Consider the following 7,080-nt stretch of genomic DNA (forward strand, 5'->3'; position numbering starts at 1 on the left):
GGAGGTGGGACTGGGACGAGCCTGGGGATGGAACCTGACTAGATCCAATGGCAGAGCTAGCAGAGAATGGCAGGGGGAGTAGAGCAAGAATTATGATTGTTTGGGGGCTAATGACTACTTTTTTCTTCAATCTTAGCCCCTAGAAAAAAAATCTTCATTGTTTTATCTAATCTTGGGGGGGGGGGGGGGCACAGCCCCCTAGAAGTGCACATAGCTCCGCCATTGCAGACCCATGCCATGCATGCGCGTCTGGTGGAGCTGATTCTGCACAACCATGATTGTTGTGATGGTATCCACCAAGGATGGGACGTGCGTGCGGTGAGGATTGGCCAGGAGGACCCAAAGCTGTGCGGGCGCCCATTGCGGGGTGAGTTATGCATGGCCTAGGTCAGGTGCATGCCTGTCACCGCAATGGCCACGTGATCATTGGCATAAAACAAACCATGAACTTGACTATAATTACAAAGTAAAATTGAAGGTGAAGCAACCTGCTTGAAGTCACCCCTGCAAATTGTATTATGTTCAAATTTGACGGTGCTTTCAATGAGCTTTTTAGTTTCTCATCCCAGCTAGTCTTACTGAAGCTCAAATCGTGTTTTGTCCTCATGATTGTACTAAACCTGCTCATACTCTTATGTCTTTTGATGATGTCGTCATCTAAGGAAGCCATGCTATGTGGTTCATGGACGGACATGATTTTGTAGCCTATTTGATGACTGATGATTTTAGTGTGTCTTAAACAGATATATGGTAAGGATGTTTCAATCTATTCAATGTCTAGACTAAGGGTCCAAAGTGTTTGGCCACGGTTCCCAATTGTTAAACGAAAATGTTCCCTGGTGAACGTCAGCTGGGAGAGGGGTGGCAAGCGAACGTTATCTGCTGGCAGTTTTAGTTGTCAAGCGAGATCAAACGACGACAATTTTTAAAAGAAAATCGCCTTCTCAGGACGAAACTGTCATTTCACCGGAAGAAAATGTCACGCCTCACCACTTCCTCGCAACTAAAACTGCCACAAAATCTTTCACATATGCCACCCGTTGTGGTGAACATTCGCCAACTAAGGATGTCCTTGTTAAAACCGGGTTATAGTTGGCAGTCATGCATCCCATGAGATGAGAGCCTATATATGACATCAGAAATATATAGTATTGCTATGCATAGTATTTTTTTTTGAAACAAGGCAAAAGACTTGCCATTTTCATTTAATAAAAAGAGGTTTCAGAACAGACATCGCCAAGCGGCGGAAAAGCAAAACAATTACTCTCGCGGTATTACATTACGCAAATGCTTAGCGCCTGCAGTGGCTCAAATCGAAACTTCATCTTTGATATGTCGCATGACAATCGCCACCGGCGCCGCTTTGCTCCTGAAGACACGAGCATTCCTTTCATTCCATATCTCCCATCCCACAAGAAGTAACAGGGAAGATAGGGCCTTCATCGGGAGTGTATTATCAGAGAGAACTGCATCCCACCAAGATTTCACCGAATCGAACAGGAGCCACGGAGCCGTGGGGATAGCAAGCCCGAGCCATGAGAAGACCGCATTCCAAATCCGAACAGAGAAACGACACTTGAATATCAGGTGTGCTGCAGATTCTTGCACCTGACTGCAGAGTGGGCATTTGTCATAATTTGGCCATCCTCTCCTCTGAAGCCTATCAGCCGTCCAAACTCTGCTATGCATAATATAAAGGCAAAGATAACAAAACATACCTGGCTACAGAAGCATACCCATGTGCTAAAAATAATGTGGTGGGACAGCGGGGCACCTTCATGTGGCACGTACCCAGTTGATAAATACAGACCCTTTAGAGCTTCTCAGTGTCGATTCCTATAGACTCTAGCAACGATGATCGGAGCCCGTCTATGTATCCAGCAAGTAGAAAGTGTCCGCCATATTTATGAAAATCGCTAGGCATGAAAGGCATCGGAAATTATTTTACGACGAGAAAGGGCACTCGATAGACTAGTTTTATGTTTCTGACCTTGCTTATTGGAGGCCATGGCAATTGGGCTGGACGGGGAGAGAGCTTTGCGGTCCTACGTGTGCCGGAGAGGAGTACAGTCGCCACGGCTATGCACAGCATCACTGTGCCAGCTGAGAGTCCCTCTGAAAACCATGTCCGAGACATGCACATGCATCCTGGCATGAGGGTGTGAATGCATCAAACATGATGGTAATATGGAAGCGTGCGCTGTGTCTATCTGAGGCTTTGAGGTCTAGCCGACACGAGCTTTCTCCTCTCCTCCGAATATATTGCGATCATTCCAGCATGCATGGGAGATGGATCCATGGTCCTTGTCCACGACATAGGAAGCCTTCAGTGGGATCACCGAACCTGCGCCGTTCCTTGAAGTGCCTGAACGGCTGAACCTGCTCTTGTCATCGTAGAGGCACGGCAGCACCCTCCCAATGGCCACGAGCAAAAAATATTTAAACACTTCACCTAACATCAGAATATCATATCACTTAATGGGGACAATAGTAGGGCATGAGAATCTGAAAGCACTATAAACAACTTTTTGAACCCCGAATACAAGTACGGTGATACTAGATGAATCTGTGATTGATGACATACCTCAATTACAGGCAGCGGAGAATGATATTCTCACTGCACCGTTTACTGAAAAAGAGGTTCTTCAGGCAATATCATAAAAGAAACCGAATAAAGCATCGGGACCAGATGGTTTCCAGCTAAATTTTATAAGAAATGTTGACATATCATTAAAGACGATTTTATTTTTTTTAGAAAAAGAGGATGACCCCCGGCCTCTGCATCTGGGAGATGCATACGGCCACTTTATTGATTATTCTCGAGGACCGTACAAAGTATTATAACAATGTGCCTGAATCCACCATCTTGGCAACATATACCGCTACTCCTATCCAATATGATGAAGGGGTGCTAGTTGTGCCACTACCCAAACCACTCACCTAAGCCTAACATCAAAAGCCGGAAGCCGAAACTCATTTGGAAGCCCCAGCCGAGCCACATACCGGGTCTGGGGCACAATCCGGTTCAGACGCACTCGTGTGTCGTCGCCGCCATCTTCCACAGGTCTTCAGATCATATTGAGGCTTCTACCTTGTCTGGCCACTCTGCCATCGACGTCACCATGACGCCAGACAACAACCTCCTCCTGTGCGAGCCCATCTTCGCGCATCGGACGCCGAGTCTCCACAGCGCCATGCCATCGATCTCTGCCGCCATCAATGTGTGAGATGAAGCACCGCTCCACCATCCCTCCAGCCAGCACTTGCTCCAAAACGATGCCCCTAGAAGGGAAAGCGATAGAACGCCATCATCATCCGATCCGGAAGACCCAGATCTGGGGTTTCCCCCTGAGCACCCCGAGCCTGATGGTGCAGACTGCCGACGATGCCTCGACCATCGGCATTAGCTCCACCAGATGAGCGTCGCCTACGTCGCCGCAGCCTCCAAGATGAAGCTGACCAAAATGCATGTGTCGACACCGAACCGCCACCACTTCCACCGCCGCTTGAGCAGCCCCCGAGCAACGCCTTCAGGAAGGAGCACGCCATCGTGGTGGTGTCGTCGCTTGGAACAGGGGGGTCTGAGGTTTTCACCTGAGCTCCTGGGAGGGGTGGAAGGAAGGAGTTCCTCTCCGAAGCCTCCAACGAGGGAAGCAACACCCAAAGGCACTGCCATCGGAGTGGCCGCCACGCCGGCCAAGAGATTCCCCCGGAACCCTTCCAGCCACTGGATCTGCAAGGCTAGCACCCAAGAATGGTGACCGAAGCCACCAAGGCCAGATCCGCTGCAGATCGGAGTAGATCGGGGTCGAGGACGAACATCACCATGGCCACCAACATCCAGCGAGGAACCACCGCCGCAGCCGAAGCCCACCACCTCCCCGCCATCCACATGGCCAGGGAAGTGGCTCACCTGTCCACGCCGGCGCCGCGTGCCACCAGCCAGGGCCGCCGCCATGGATCCGAGGCTCCCCGCCCGAGGAGGAGACGCCTAGATCCCCGCCGCCACCTTCACCAGTACCATGGGGCGGCGCCGGTGAGTACCTCGGGCGGCGGCGGAGAGGGGGGACACGCAGGGAGGAGCGGGTCGGGGCGATTAGGGTTTGCCCCCGAGTCGACTCAGAGGAGGCGGCGCGGGGGAGGGAGGGAGGGCCTCAATCGTTGTATCTCTTGTTGGGGAACGTAGCAGAAATTCAAAATTTTCTACGCATCACCAAGATCAATCTATGGAGTAATCTAGCAACGAGGGGAAGGAGAGTGCATCTACATACCCTTGTAGATCGCTAAGCGGAAGCGTTCAAGTGAACGGGGTTGATGGAGTCGTACTCGTCGTGATCCAAATCACCGATGATCCTAGTGCCGAACGAACGGCACCTCCGTGTTCAACACACGTACAGCCCGGTGACGTCTCCCACGCCTTGATCCAGCAAGGGGAGAATGAGAGATTGGGAAGACTCCATCCAGAAGCAGCACGACGGCGTGGTGGTGGTGGAGGAGCGCGGGACTCCAGCAGGGCTTCACCAAGCACTATGAGAGACGAGGAGGGAGAGGGGTAGGGCTGCGCCAAGAAGGAGATGTTCTCGTGTGTATGGCAGCCCAAAACCCCCACTATATATAGGGGAAAGGGAGGGGCTGCGCCCCCACCTAGGTTTCCACCCCTAGGGGTGGCGGCCGGCTCTATATCCCATCTAGGGGGCGGCCAAGGGGGGAGAGAGGGGGGCGCACCACTAGGTGGGCCTTAGGCCCATCTGAGCCTAGGGTTTCCCCTTTTTCCCTTCTCTCTTCGCCTTGGGCCCTGGTGGGGGGTGCACCGGCCCATCTGGGGCTGGTCCCCTCCCACACTTGGCCCATGCAACCCTCCGGGGCTGGTGGCCCCACTTGGTGGACCACCGGGACCCTCCCGGTGGCCCCGGTACATTACCGATAAAACCCGAAACTTTTCCGGCGACCAAAACAGGACTTCCCATATATAAATCTTTACCTCCGGACCATTCCGGAACTCCTCGTGATGTACGGGATCTCATCCGGGACTCCGAACAACATTCGATAACCACGTATATCTATTCCCTATAACCCTAGCGTCATCGAACCTTAAGTGTGTAGACCCTACGGGTTCGGGAACCATGCAGACATGACCGAGACAACTCTCCGGTCAATAACCAACAGAGGGATCTGGATACCCATGTTGGCTCCCACATGTTCCACGATGATCTCATCAGATGAACCACGATGTCAAGGATTCAATCAATCCCGTATACAATTCCCTTTGTCTAGCGGTACGATACTTGCTCGAGATTCGATCGTCGGTATCCCGATACCTTGTTCAATCTCATTACCGACAAGTCTCTTTACTCGTTCCATAACACATCATCCCGTGATCAACTGCTTGGTCACATTGTGCACATTATGATGATGTCCTACCGAGTGGGCCCAGAGATACCTCTCCGTTACACGGAGTGACAAATCCCAGTCTCGATTCGTGCCAACCCAACAGACACTTTCGGAGATACCTGTAGTGTACCTTTATAGCCACCCAGTTACGTTGTGACGTTTGGCACACCCAAAGCACTCCTACGGTATCCGGGAGTTGCACAATCTCATGGTCTAAGGAAATGACACTTGACATTAGAAAAACTTTAGCATACGAACTACACGATCTTTGTGCTAGGCTTAGGATTGGGTCTTGTCCATCACATCATTCTCCTAATGATGTGATTCCGTTATCAACGACATCCAATGTCCATGGTCAGGAAACCGTAACCATCTATTGATCAACGAGCTAGTCAACTAGAGGCTTACTAGGGACATGTTGTTGTCTATGTATCCACACATGTATCTGAGTTTCCTATCAATACAATTCTAGCATGGATAGTAAACGATTATCATGAACAAGGAAATATAATAATAACCAATTTATTATTGCCTCTAGGGCATATTTCCAACATCTCTTAGAGACGATCTTATGTCTATGTTTCACGATTTTTTTCAACGGTCATTTAGAGCTGTTTCATCTTAACTTCGGTACGATAACGCTGTTACCAAAGAAAGATGAGGCAGTTCTGATCGAACAATTCCGGCCCATATGTCTGCTTAATGTGAGTTTCAAAATTTTCACAAAGGTTGGAACCAATAAATTGACACAAATTGCTCATTCAGTGATCCAACCAAGCCAGACAACGTTTATGCCAGGGCGACACATACTAGAAGGGGTGGTCGTTCTGCATGAAATGCTTCATGATATCCACTCGAAGAAACTGGATGGGGTTATCTTCAAAGTGGATTTTGAGAAGGCGCATGATAAAGTAAAGTGGCCTTTCCTTCAACAGGCCATGCACATGAAAGGTTTTAGTGAAGCCTGGAGGAATGATGTCTACTACACAACCATCTTCTTGTAGACGTTGTTGGGCCTCCAAGTGCAGAGGTTTGTAGGACAGTAGCAAATTTCCCTCAAGTGGATGACTAAGGTTTATCAATCCGTAGGAGGCATAGGATGAAGATGGTCTCTCTCAAGCAACCCTGCAACCAAATAACAAAGAGTCTCTTGTGTCCCCAACACACCCAATACAATGGTAAATTATATAGGTGCACTAGTTCGGCGAAGAGATGGTGATACAAGTGGTATATGGATGGTAGATAAAGGTTTTTGAAATCTGAAAAATATAAAAACAGCAAGGTAACTAATGATAAAAGTGAGCACAAACGGTATTACAATGCTAGGAAACAAGGCCTAGGGTTCATACTTTCACTAGTGCACGTTCTCTCAACAATAATAACATAATTGGATCACATAACTATCCCTCAACATGCAACAAAGAGTCACTCCAAAGTCACTAATAGCGGAGAACAAACGAAGAGATTATGGTAGGGTACGAAACCACCTCAAAGTTATTCTTTCCAATCAATCCGTTGGGCTATTCCTATAAGTGTCACAAACAGCCCTAGAGTTCGTACTAGAATAACACCTTAAGACACAAATCAACCAAAACCCTAATGTCACCTAGATACTCCAATGTCACCTCAAGTATTCGTGGGTATGATTATACGAGATGCATCACACAATCTCAGATTCATCTATTCAAC

The sequence above is a fragment of the Triticum urartu genome, chromosome 5, assembly GCF_003073215.2.
Source record: "Triticum urartu cultivar G1812 chromosome 5, Tu2.1, whole genome shotgun sequence".
Taxonomy (NCBI): Eukaryota; Viridiplantae; Streptophyta; class Magnoliopsida; order Poales; family Poaceae; genus Triticum; species Triticum urartu.